The sequence below is a fragment of the Rhincodon typus genome, chromosome 48, assembly GCF_021869965.1.
Source record: "Rhincodon typus isolate 14 chromosome 48, sRhiTyp1.1, whole genome shotgun sequence".
In the NCBI taxonomy this organism is placed as follows: Eukaryota; Metazoa; Chordata; class Chondrichthyes; order Orectolobiformes; family Rhincodontidae; genus Rhincodon; species Rhincodon typus.
Window position 1 is genome coordinate 3,628,683 of NC_063379.1, and position 12,784 is coordinate 3,641,466.

Consider the following 12,784-nt stretch of genomic DNA (forward strand, 5'->3'; position numbering starts at 1 on the left):
AACACCACGCACCCACTTCCGTGTCCCTCAGCCAGTTAGCGAATGCAGGCCGAATCAGTGTAAGATCCAGCATCTTATTTCACAGACAGCTTAATCCTTCCCGCTGCTTTCTCTTTAAAAATGAAATGGGATACTTTGCTTTAGAATCCCAGAAAGATACAGCACAGAAGAAAACCCTTTTAGCTTATTGACCCTCTGCCAACACTTTGCACACTGTCTCCAATTAGTTGCACTCCACTACGTCAGCCCCATAAATTACCCCTTCTGGTGCTCATCCAATTGATCACACCCCTACACGTTTTGCCTCTTCAAGTACACATCCTATCACCTATAGCTTGTATGGTCTCCACCTTGAAGTATATATCCCTTTCACAATACCCTTGGTACATATTCCCCCTACAATTACACATATGACACCCCTCAACTTAATTTTCCTGTCTACTCCCAACACTGATCACTTTGGTGTTCAAAGTCTCTCACCCACAATCGTCCATTTCCTCACTGACTGAACATCCACAGCTCTCTGAGGTAGAGAGGTCCAAAGATTCTCAAACCTCAACTTGAAGATATTTCTCATCTCAGTCTCTTATCCTGAGAGTGTTACCTTAGTTAGATTAGTTAAAGTTTAACTTAGTTAAAGATTCCTGACCCATGTCAGGTAGTTGTGGAGGGCTGGAAGGGAGTAGCCTCTCTACCTGTGACAATTTTATACATTTCAATTAGGTCATCTTCCATTCTTTTCAACTACCAAAGATAGAGGCCCATTGTACTCGAGCTTTCTTCATAGGGTAGCCTTTGCATCCCAGGAATCCTGTTAGTATAGTCATAACTGATTCAGTGTCTTCATATGCCAGTCCTGCCATTCCCCGGAACCAATCTGGTAAAATTTTGTTGCAATCCCTCCAGAATATCCTTCCTCAGATAAGGAGACCAAAACTGCACAAAATACTCCAGGTGTGGTCTCACTCATGCCCTATAAAAATTCTAGCGAGACATCCCTGCTGCTGTACTCAAATCCTCTCACTATGAAAGCTAATACACCACTTGCCTTTTTCACCACCTGCTCTCTTGCATTCTTACCTTCAGCGACTGATATACATGGACACCCAGTCCCATTGCACCTCCCCTTTTCCAATCTACCACCATTCAGCCAATAATCTGCCTTCCTGTTTTTGCTACCAAAGTGGAGAACCTCACATTTATCCATATTAGACTTCATCTACCATGTATTTACCCACGTACTCAAGTTGTCCAAATTTCATTAAAGCATCTCCGAATCTTCCTCACAAATTCACCCACCCACCCTCCTTTGTGTCATCTGTGAGCTTGGAAATGTTACATTTATTTCCCTCATCTAAAACATTAATATGTATTGTGAATAGCTGGGGTCCTAGCACTCACCCCTGTGGTACCCCCCCTAGAACAGCTTGCCACTCGGAAAAAGACCCTCTCACATTTTCCCCACTCCTGGTGCCAGGCTAACAAATATGTAATTCCTTGTTCTCTCTACTTCCGTTTTTTTAAAATAGTGGGGTTAGTTACATTAGCTAGCCTCCAATCCACAGGATTTATTCCTACTTTGATTCCTCTGCCAACCAGTTCTCTATCTTTTGTCAGTACCCTACCCCAGTTCCATGTGCTGATATTTCGCATACTAAGCCATTATGTGGAACCTTATGGAATGCCTTCTGAATGTCCAAACAAACCACATCCACTGACTTCCCCTTATCAACTCTACTAGTTACATCCTCGAAAAAATCTAGTAGATTTGTAAAGCATGATTTCCCTTTCAGAAATCCAAGTTGACTCTGTCCAAACCTGTCACTGTTTCCCAAACAGTATGTTATTAAATCTTTCACAATAGACTGCAGCATTTCCCTGCTACCAGTTCTGAGGAAGGGTCACCGGACCCAAAGCGTTAACTCTGTTTTTTCCTTCACAGATGCTGCCAGACCTGCTGAGCTTTTTCAGCAACTTTGTTTTTGTTCCTGATTTATAGTATCCGCAGTTTTTTTCGGTTTTTCCCTACTACCAATGTCAGGCTAACTGGTGTCTCACTCACTGTGTTCTCTCTACCTCCTTTTTAAAATTGTGAGGTTACATTAGCTGACCTGCAATCCGTAGAAACTGCTTCAGGATCTATAGAATCTTGAAAGGTGGCCACCAACAGATTAACTATTTCTAGGACCACATCTTTATGTACTGTGTGCCAACCATAAAAAAAACTTTCGTTTTTGATGGGATTGGAAAACAAAGATGAGAATTTTAAATGTGAAACTTTGCAAAACCAGTGAGCTATATCCCATTTTCCAACTTTTATTCTGCTACTTTGGTACTTCAGATGAATATTCAGATTTCTCTTAATCCAATTAGAGTTTCTGTCTAAGATAACAAGGTCTAGAGCTGGATGAACACAGCAGGCCAAGCAGCATCATAGGAGCAGGAAGGCTGAAGTTTCGGGCCTAGACCCTTCATCAGAAATGGGGGAGGGGAAGGGGATTCTGAAATACATGGGGAGAGAAGGGGAGGCAGATAGAAGATGGATAGAGGAGAAGATAGGTGCAGAGGAAACAGACAGGTCAAAGAGGCGGGGATGGAGCCAGTAAAGGTGAGTGTAGGTGGGGAGGTCGGGAGGACATAGGTCAGTCCAGGGAGGATGGACAGGTCAAGGGGGCGGGATGAAGTTAGTAGGTAGGAAATGGGGGTGTGGCTTGAGGTAGGAGGAGGGGATAGGTGGGAGGAAGAACAGGTTAGGGAGGCGGGGATGAGCTGGGCTGGTTTTGGGATGCGGTAGGGGGAGGGGAGATTTTGAAGCTTGTGAAATCCACATTGATACCATTGGGCTGCAGGGTTCCCAAGCGGAATATGAGTTGCTGTTCCTGCAACCTTCGGGTGGCATTGTTGTGGCACTGCAGGAGGCCCAGGATGGACATGTCGTCTGAGGAATGGGAGGGGGAGTTGAAATGGTTTTCTTTTCCTTTTTAGGTTGTGAGAGTTCCTGAGCAGCACTACTCTGGAAAACATGCTCTTCAAATCCCCTCTAATCCTTCTGCCAATCACTCGGACTCCATTCGCTATGGCTACTGATCATCTTTGGATTGCATCAGTTTATCTGACTGCCTAAAGATATGTAGGTTAGGTGAATTGACCATCCAAAACACTGCTCCCTGCATCCTAGAGCATTTCATTCACCCATCAGCTATGGCCTCAATGATCCACATTGGCATCTGGTTCTGCAAAGCCTCACATTTAAGATTCTCATTATTCTTTTCACATCCCAGCTTGGTCTTAACTCTCTTGATTTCTACATCCCTCGCAAAACCCTACAAATCCCTTTGAACTCCAAATTCTATGAACCTCCCAATCTTCTTAACCTACTGCGGCTCCTCATTATTTCTGCAACCTCTTCCAGTCCTATAGCCCTCCCTAACTGCATATCCTCTGTGTGTGAGAAGTCTTGGGGTGCTTTACAATGTTAAAGCATGATATCGATGCCAGCTGTAACTGACAAAATAAGTTCATTTTTCCATAGAACTCCCCTGTTTTCTCATTGATAAGTTTGTTACCAATCTCGCAACTAGTCTTTAATTATACGTGCATATGCTCCCCAGCAGGCAGCTGTTTCTGAAGAGTGTTATATTTTTCAGATGCTTTCCTTTACAGAATTTGTTACCAACTGATTAAAGTTCTCTGTATTATGTGTGGGAATGTCTTCTAAGTGGCCACTGTATAACAATCAGTCTTAAGTGGTTCACTACACCTAAATAGACCTGTACTTGCCTAAAAGCTAAAGATTATTAGTATTACATATGAAGAATACTAATAGTAGGATAATATTGGCAGATTATGTAGGAAAATTTGATTAAATCTTCCTTAAACCAGAGGCCTGCTCTCTGATCACTGCCATTAATTGATTCAACATGATTGGTACGCAGCTGGCACACAGCACATGGGACCAATATCCAGCTTGTCATGCATCTCTATCTGATTGACAGACAAGTACAGTTTGTGGAAGTGATGGATCTGCATTGAGCTGCTCCACCATGACAGGCCATTTCTCTCCCATGTTAGTTGCTGATGGGCTTAGTAGTCAACCGATCAGCAGAAAGGTGAGAGAGAATCATTGTGTGACTGAAGAAGCAGCAATCAGTGCTGCAGTGAACAGTTTCTTTAAGATGAGGCCTGGAGACAAGAGCTGGGCAGTGGATGGTAAAAGGCTCAAAGTTCGCAGGTAGGTGTGTAGAGGGATGGATGGTAGAACGGGCACCCAGGCCTGATGGGCATGTCTCTGTCTGCGTGTATGTGAGAGTGAGAGAGAGCATGTGCATGTGAGAAAAATGTGCAAGCGAGAGAATGAGTTTGCATTTGAAAGCGGGAAGTAACTTGTGTGAGGATGTGAGAGAAACCTCTCCCCACAGAGCTGGGAAAGGAGGAAAAATCAGGCTAAATGGCAACCATCTCTGGTATGAACTTTGCAAACACTAACTCGAAATGTGTTACACAGTAAGGCTGATGCTGATTGAACTAACTAGCATATGTCTGGTCTCTTGGCCCCTTCTCCTGTGACCAGGATCTTGGACCTAGCCCCTCTCTTTCTCTCTGTCTATCTAGTTCTGCTCCTTTAGAGGCAAGGAAGGTTTTTTCAGTTGGCATTCCTGCTCGGTAAATGTTAATGATCTTTTTAGTCAATTACTCTTTTTTTAATATTATTGATTCATTGCTTTGATTTTATTTTTGTTCAGCAAGTGGTTTGTTTGCTTCAAACTGCAACTTTTACTTTGAAATTCACGTTTAAGATTGTGCCAGTAATTTATCTTTCTGAAATCTCATCAGCTCCTTGAATGGAAAACAATTTGGAACATGGTCCCTCACGCAAAAAGGATGGAAAACAGAGCGTAGACAGTGAAAAGAGCAAGATCTACATGTTGAGCTAAATTTTAAAATCAGTGTAATAACTCTGACCTCAAAGAATGTATCCCAAAGAGACCTAGCAGTTTCTGACATGATTTCCCCCTTTCCCAATGGTGACCTCAATCTACTGCCAAGTCCAGAGGATGTCTAGCCATCCATCAGCAGTGATGTCAACAACTGAGGTAAGGAGACTTTAATATAGTTTCACAGGCATTTAAAAAGCATTTAACTGAATTTTATGAGCTGTTTGCGAATGGGCTGGGAAGTGGAAATGCAGGAAAAATGGTATTGGAATTTATCTGCTGGCATGTCCATCATCTTCCCACTTTCATGGAAGTCTTCCAATAACAGAGAAAGTTCTAGACAGTCCACCAGTGAATCAGAAGCCGTATAGTTACTTTCTTCACTTTGTCGGTTCAGGTCTGGGTTTTCGTTCATTTTTTTCCCCCCTCTGAATGATTCTTCAGTGAATTTGGGCTGTTCTTGTCGCAAGTCACGTGCAAATTGTTGAACTGTTGTCTCATATTCAAATAAACTCTCAGTTGTCTTCGTGCTATCACAATACGTCACTACAAATTCACCCTTAGCATTTGATACAGGAGAGCCAGTGGAATGCCAGCAGAAGTTATTTTCATTTCTCCACATGTGAGAATGATGTTTTTTAACGAGTATTTGTGGTGAAACCATATAAGCCATGTTTACTGCATTTTCCAGTGTTTGCTTTGGTTTATTAGGGACTTGTGACTTTGGTTGACTTTGGTTTGTTTGCTTGGGATCTTCTGCTGTAGCAAGGAAAGCAGTATGGATGTCTGGCATTATTTCTTCACTTAAATAGCCAATGATGTAAACAACTGCATCCTGACCTGTTTCACTGTGGCTTTCCAGAAGACCTGGTCTTTTTGGGACATCCTCCAGCTCCTAAATAGCTTAGTCACGTTCTACGGAGTACACTTCCAGCTGTTTCACTTTGTAACTTGAATGTGAAGATTGGGATTCATCAGTCTCAAATGTGACATTTGCTGTCATGCAGAATGCCTTGATATCATTTCTGTTGGTAACTTTATCTAACAGTCTTTAGGTAACACTGTAATACGTAAGGATAAATGAATCTTTCAGTATGAAGCAAATTCCTCAACCATCTACAAAGTATATGCGACCAGCTGATGAACTCTTCTTCTGAAAGGTTTGTAATTGATCACCTGGGATGATGATTTTCACCTGTGCTTGGTGTTCAATTTTGTTTTACCCTTTCTTCAAATTCAGAAATGATGCTTCATATGTGCGAGGGCACTTGCTTAGTTTCATGCAAGACTTTAATTCTAAAAACTATTTTCCATATGTGTTCACTTCAAGTATCCACAGTGCTGCTGATGTCAACTTGATCTAGACTTTGGTTCAACTATAAAAGGTGATTGTCTTTATTTTGTACTTTGGGAAGAAAGTGTCCTTCAAATTTCAAAGCATCATGTGTAATTTCTCCTCCAAAGCCCAAAACACAATTATTCCTCTGCCCCTGTGATAGCTCCTTGCTAGGTATTATATTTCAATTAGCACCTCCTTCTGTTCTACCAGTTAGATAGATGTAAAAGAAAATGGGATGCTTATCCTGTGTTCGCTCCATATCATCTGTATCAATTTCTTTCTCATGGATTCTGCCTTTTGGATCTTTCACAAATGACAGAAAAAGTTGAGCTCCTGCAGGTAGGAATTTACAGGGATTCAGGCTGCTGATAATTCGTTGAGGGGCATTCTCAGGAAGAGGAAAAGCTGAAGGAGATTTATTATCTTCTTCCACTGAATGCGGTTTATTTTCTTCTTTCAGTTTTACTTATAGATAAATTAAACGCTCTATGTTTCCAACTGACCTTAGAAGCAATGTATTTTCTTCTGGTTTCCCAAAGAATGATTTTCCGACTGATTTTTGTCACTGACTTTCATAACTATGAATGTGATGATTTGATCTTTTCCATTGGTGGTTTGATCATCTGCAGCTAGTTGTTGATGCTTCTGTCATCCCACCTATTGTTCTGTCCCCATCTCTGTTTTGGCTGCTTCAGGTTTCACAGCTTCCACAGTGAGTGGACAAAGAATGTCATTGACAAAAAGTTTTAAAAACAAAAGTTGCAGATTTGACATTTTGCTGCTGAAATCCTCTTCCATGCCTTTGTGTTATTTAAAGATTTGGCAATTCAAATGTTGTCCTGTCCATCCCGTCATTTTCTGGCCCTACAGAAACTTAAACTCATTGCAAACTGTTGCCAGAATCCCAACCTGCACGAAGTCTCAATCATCCATCACCCCCATGCTCGCTCTCCTACACAGCAATGCCCCACTTTTAAGACTCTCATTCTTGTCCTCTGCTCACTTCCCACTATCACCTGTTCCTCTACACCTGCATTGAACTGCCAGAAACTAATCCACAAATCACAGCAGAAGATTCTGCAGCCTGATACCAGGACTGATTGTGAGGAAACTGTGAACACTGAGAATTATGAAAAGAAATGAGAGATAGAAGTTTGAGGATTCTTCCCTGACAGATTCAGTGCATTGGGAAAATCTTCAGAGGATCCGGTGCCAGCACTTAAAGTTCACCTGTAATCGTCCTTTATGAAAGTGGTAGCTAGTGACAACAACAAGTGCTGTTAGGAACGGCGATATATTTCCAAGTCAGGATGGTGAGTGGTTGGAGGGGAACTTGCAGGGGGTGGTGTTCTCATGTATCTGCTGCCCTTGTCCTTCTAGATGGAAGTGGTCATGGGTTTGGAAGGTGCTGTTTGAGGATCTTCCGTGAATTTCTGCATTGTATCTTGCCGATAATACACACTGCTGCTGCTGAGCGTCGGTGGTGGAGGGAGTGGGATGTTTGTAGATGTGGTGTCAATCAAGCGGGCTGCTTTATCCTGGATGGGTGTCGAGCTTCTTGAGTGTTGTTGGAGCTACACCCATCCAGGGCAAGTGGGGAGTATTCCATCACGCTCCTGACTTGTACCTTGTAGATGGTGGGACAGGCCATGAGGAGTCAGGAGATGAATGACTCTCTGTAATTCTGTTTATCCACTTGTCAGCCGTATTCTGCAGGGCTAGAGGGACAGCTTAACTGCCAGCCATCTCATGTCTCTTAAATATGGGCATTCTTAACAGAGGTGATTTTAAAGATAGGATTTATAGATATTTAGAGAGGCAAACATTGATTAGGGATAGTCAGCATGGTTTTACGCGAGAAAAATCATGTCTCACAAACTTGATTGAGTTTTTTGAGCAAGTTACTAAAATGATTGACGAGGGCAGAGCAGTAGATATTGTTAACTTGAACTTTAGTAAAGCCTTCAACAAGGTTCTGCATGGTAGACTAATTATTAAAGTTAAGTCACGTGGGATTCAGGATGAACTTGTCAATTCAATATATAATTGGCTTAACGGCAGGAGACAGAGGATGGTGCTGGAGGGTTGTTTTTCAGTCCGGAGGCCTGTAACCAGCAGTGTTCCAAAGGGATCAGTTCTGGGTCCTCTTTTGTTTGTCATTTATATAAATGATTTGGATGGGAATATAGAAGGCATGGTTAGTGAGTTTGTGGATGACACCAAAGTTTGTGGCATAGTGGACAGTGAAAGAGGTTCAAAGATTAAAAAGGGACCTTGATCATGTTAGGGATGCGCATGACTGAGCAGCACAAATTGTCTGAAGGCTGCCCATGGCTAATGCAGCAGAACATGGCCAACAGTAGTTAGAGAGCTTGGGAAAATATTTGGTTAACATAGTCTTCACAAGAAGAACAAAAGTAGCTCTGTAGACCTAAGGTTACAGAACTGAAATAGAACATGCAGCTGCAGTTGTTTATGTGTAAGACATAGATAAGAACATTTTGCACTATGTTTAATTAGTGAATCTGTCTTGAATTATTTAATCAATCTGTTATAATACTAATAGTAGGTTTGAATTAACATCCTTCAAATAATCATAGATATATATTCTGAGGTAGTTATAGATTCACCTATATACAAAAAAAATCACGAAAAGCGTTAGAGGAACAAATTGGAATAAAATTATGACAGCAAACCAGTGTCAGACAGCAAAAGCAGCTCCCATATCATTACAGAGAGAAATGAACAATAGGTACAGAAACTAGCAGACATTGGAATGTGGGGTGAATGAACACAGTGTAAGACACCCAAGGATAAAGATAGGGGTGCTGAGTAAATACACTAAGAAGAAAACTGCTCACAACTCATTAGTTATTGTAACGGATATTAATAACAATTAATAAAAATCAATATTCTTTTGTATTTCCTGTAATGAGGTTAATAAGGAATTTAAAAGGTCCTTAAGTGATAGGGCAAGTATCTAATTAAATGCCAGTTAACATGATGCAGGTAGCAAATGTCTGGGCAGGGATGTACTTGAATACAGTGTCCCTTGTGAAAGGCCCCAAGAAGGGAGATAAGAGAGTCTGGGAAACATCATGAGACCATGGAGAACCACGAGTTGACCACAAACCTAGTCTATTTCTAGCCATTCGGTGATATGATGTAATTAATTAATAATATGATTGGTTTGTAAATGTTAAAGGTGGGATGAAACAAATGTATAAAAATGTATGTTTTCCTTTGCTCTGTGAAGACTTCTCTGGATTTTCAGAGGGTTTCTTCGCACTGGTGTAATTTCAATGAACTCTTTGAAGTTGGAAGTGAACTCCTGGGTGTCGAGTGAATCATTTGGTCATTCTACCCCAACAACAGTCAATGGGCTGAAAAAAATGGCAGATGGAGTTCAATCTGGATAAACGTGAGGTTTTGCATTTTGGCACAACAAACAAGGATAGGACTTATACAATTAACGGTAGGGTCCTGGGTAGTGTTGTAGAACAGTGGGACCTAGGGGTTCAGGTACATAATTCTTTGAAGTTTATGTCACATATAGACAGTGTGGTTAAAAAGACGTTTAGCACGCTTACCTTTGTTGCTCAGTCCTTTGAGTAGAGAAGTTGGGATGTCATGTTGAGGTTGTACAGGACACTGGTGAGGCCAACTTTGAACACAGTACTGGTCACCCAGTTGTTGTAAGGATATTATTAAGCTGGAGAGGGTTCAAAAGTGATTTACCAGGATGTTGCTGGGTATGGAAGGTTTGAGTTTTAAAGAAAGATGGATAGGCTGCGGCTTTTTTCACTGGAGCTTAGGAGATTGAGAGGTGACCTTATAGAGGTTTATAAAACGATGAGGGGTATAGATAGGATTAATGGTAGGTGTCTTTTCCCTAGAATGAGGGATTTCAAGATGTGAGAGGCAAAGTTTTTACTCAAAGGGTGATTCACATGTGGAATGAACATCCTGAGGAAGTGGTGGATGCGGGCACAATTACAACATTTAAAAGCATTTGGATAGATACGTGAATAGGAAAGGTTTGGAAAGATGTGGGCCAAGTGCAGGCAGGTGGACCTAGTTTAATTTGGAATTATGGTCAGCATGGACTGGTTGGACCAAAGGGTTTGTTTCCCACTCTATGATTCTAAGTGGGGTCTAACCAGGGTTTTATTTGATTTGATTTGATTTATTATTGTGACATGTACCTAAGTACAGTGTAAAGTTTTGTTTTGTGTACAATACCGGCAGTACATAACATACAAAGATGATTGGGTGATTGAACAGAGCGAGGAATATAAAGTTACAACTGCAAAGAAGGTGCACAAAAAGCAAGATCTGCATTAGATTTGAAATTTTAAGAGGCACATTCAGAAGACTAATAACAGTAAGGAAGAAGCTGTTCTTGAACCTGTTGGTACATGTATTTAGTCTTCTGCATCTTCTGCCTGACAGAAGAGGGTGGAAGAGATTATAACGGGGAAGGGTGATCCTGGCAGCTTTTCCATGGCAATGAGAAGCGCAGGTGGAGACAATGGATGGGAGATTGGCTTCTGTGGCTATCTGGATGGTGTTCACAACTTTCTGCAGTTTCCTACAGTCCTGGGCAGAGCAGTTCCCGGACCAAGCCAGAGTGCATCGGTAAGAGGTGGTGAGGGTCCTTACCGACATGCCGAATTTCTTTAGCCTTCTGAGGAAGAAGAGGTGTTGCTGTGCATTCTTGACAGTCGTATGAATGTGGGTTGTCCAGGACAGATTGATGGTTATCGTTACTCCTGGGAACTTGACCCTGTCCACCATCTCCACCTCAGCTCTACTGATGTAGAAAGGGGTGTGTTCTCCTCCTTCCTTCCTGAAGTCAATGACCAGCTCTTTAGTTTTTCTGACACTGAGGGAGAGATGGTTATCTTTGCACCAAGCACTCTATCTCAATCCTGTATGCAGTCTTATCATTGTTTGGTATCTGGCCTACAACAATGGTGTTGTCAGCGAACTTGTAGATGGAGTTTACACCAAATTTGGCCACACAGTGTTGAGTGTACAGGAAGTAAAGTAAGGGGCTTAGTACGCATCCTTGTGGGGGACTGGTGTTGAGGATTGTTGTGGAGGAGATTCTGTTGCCTATTCTCACTGATTGTGGTCTGTGGGTCAGTCAAGGGTCCAGTTGTGGGGTGTGGAGCTGAAACCTAGGTCTTGGAGTTTGGATTTTAGTTTGTTTGGGATTATAGTGTTGATGGCGAGGCTGTGGTCAGTAAGTAGAAGCCAGACATATAAGTAGAAACCCTTATATAACTGCAGGTTTCGACATTGAATGCAATAACTTCAGAAACTGATCACATTATGTCTCCATTTTAATTACATTTTTACCCCTGACCCCACCTTGTGTTTGTGAAACAAAAACAGAAATTGTTGAAAAAACAGCTCTAGCAGCATCTGGCGAGAAAGCAGATTTAACGTTTGTGTCAAGTGACCCTTCTTTAGAACAAGTTTGCCTCGTTTACTTTGCACTTTGTAAAGCAACGATCTATTCTCTTCCTCTCACACTTTAGTTTTCACCCATTTTACATCTTTATTTCTCCCTCCACATGAACAACCTCTTCTGCCTTTTGCACTAGTACCCCACACCTTCTGTCCTCTTGCTCCTCCTCTGTCTCTGTCAAAGTGTATTTAAAAAAAAAGACTGTTTACCACTTAGCTTCTGAAGAATTGTAGCAGGTTCCATATGTTTAACGGTTCTCCCTCCATGGTTGGGTTGCCAGATCTGCTGGATTTCTCCAGCATGCTCTGTGTTTGTTTCAGATTCCCAGCACCCTCAGTGTTTTGCCTTTATCCGAATGTGTTTGATGTAGAAGAGACAGTTCAGTTCACTGTTTCTTCGCCCACTGTGTGGTGCTATGGAGTGTGGATACGACTAAACTCCGATTCATACAGCGAAGAGAAGATGAAGCGGCTGGGCTGTGCTGGTGCAGGGAAGGGAAGGTACGTTTCCTTCTCTTTATATTTTGCATTTAGGCCTTCAGCTGCCGCGTCTGATTGTAAACTGTCTCCTTGAGCTGTTTGGAAACCTGTATCCGTCTCCAAAGTCTGTCCAAATGTATGTGCAGGCTGTACCCAGTAGTGGTGCCTTGAACGTGGGCTGCTGTTGCAATGGGAGTCCCGGTTTGCTACTGGTCGAGCCGGCCGTGAAAATGTGGACAGCACAGGTCTCTCTGTACGTGCAGAGGGAGTTGTTCTGACTTTACTTTTCCTAAAAAGGGAATTGTGCTTGCTCTGCGAGTTAGTTCGCACTGTTGAAACTGAAAGCTGGTCACTCGTGAGATTACAAGCTGTTGCTTCTGTGCAAAACGCAAGCCAAGATCATGCGAGACAATTTTCTCGACTTGCAAAATATTCAGCCCCTGCCCTGGCCTGTCACACGGGGAGCAGGAGGAGGCCATTCAGCCCCTTCTCCGGCCTGTCACACAGGGAGCAGGAGGAGGCCATTCAGCCCGTTCTCCGGCCTGTCACACGGGGA

The 12,784-nt window shown here is 42.3% G+C and overlaps 1 protein-coding gene across 2 annotated transcripts in view; it reads right to left on the reverse strand.

Moving 5' to 3' along the window:
• The window catches only part of LOC109914727 (serine protease FAM111A-like), a 28,272-nt gene extending 16,225 nt beyond the window's left edge, over nt 1–12,047 (reverse strand). The window contains exon 1 of one of the 2 annotated variants that reach the window (XM_048620824.1): nt 11,959–12,047. The gene's annotated coding sequence lies outside the window, so the exon portion shown is untranslated. Of the gene's footprint in view, nt 1–12; nt 147–11,958 lie in introns of those variants that run through there. The other variant, XM_048620823.1, reaches the window with a different exon arrangement.
• Nucleotides 12,048–12,784: the final 737 nt, after the last annotated feature.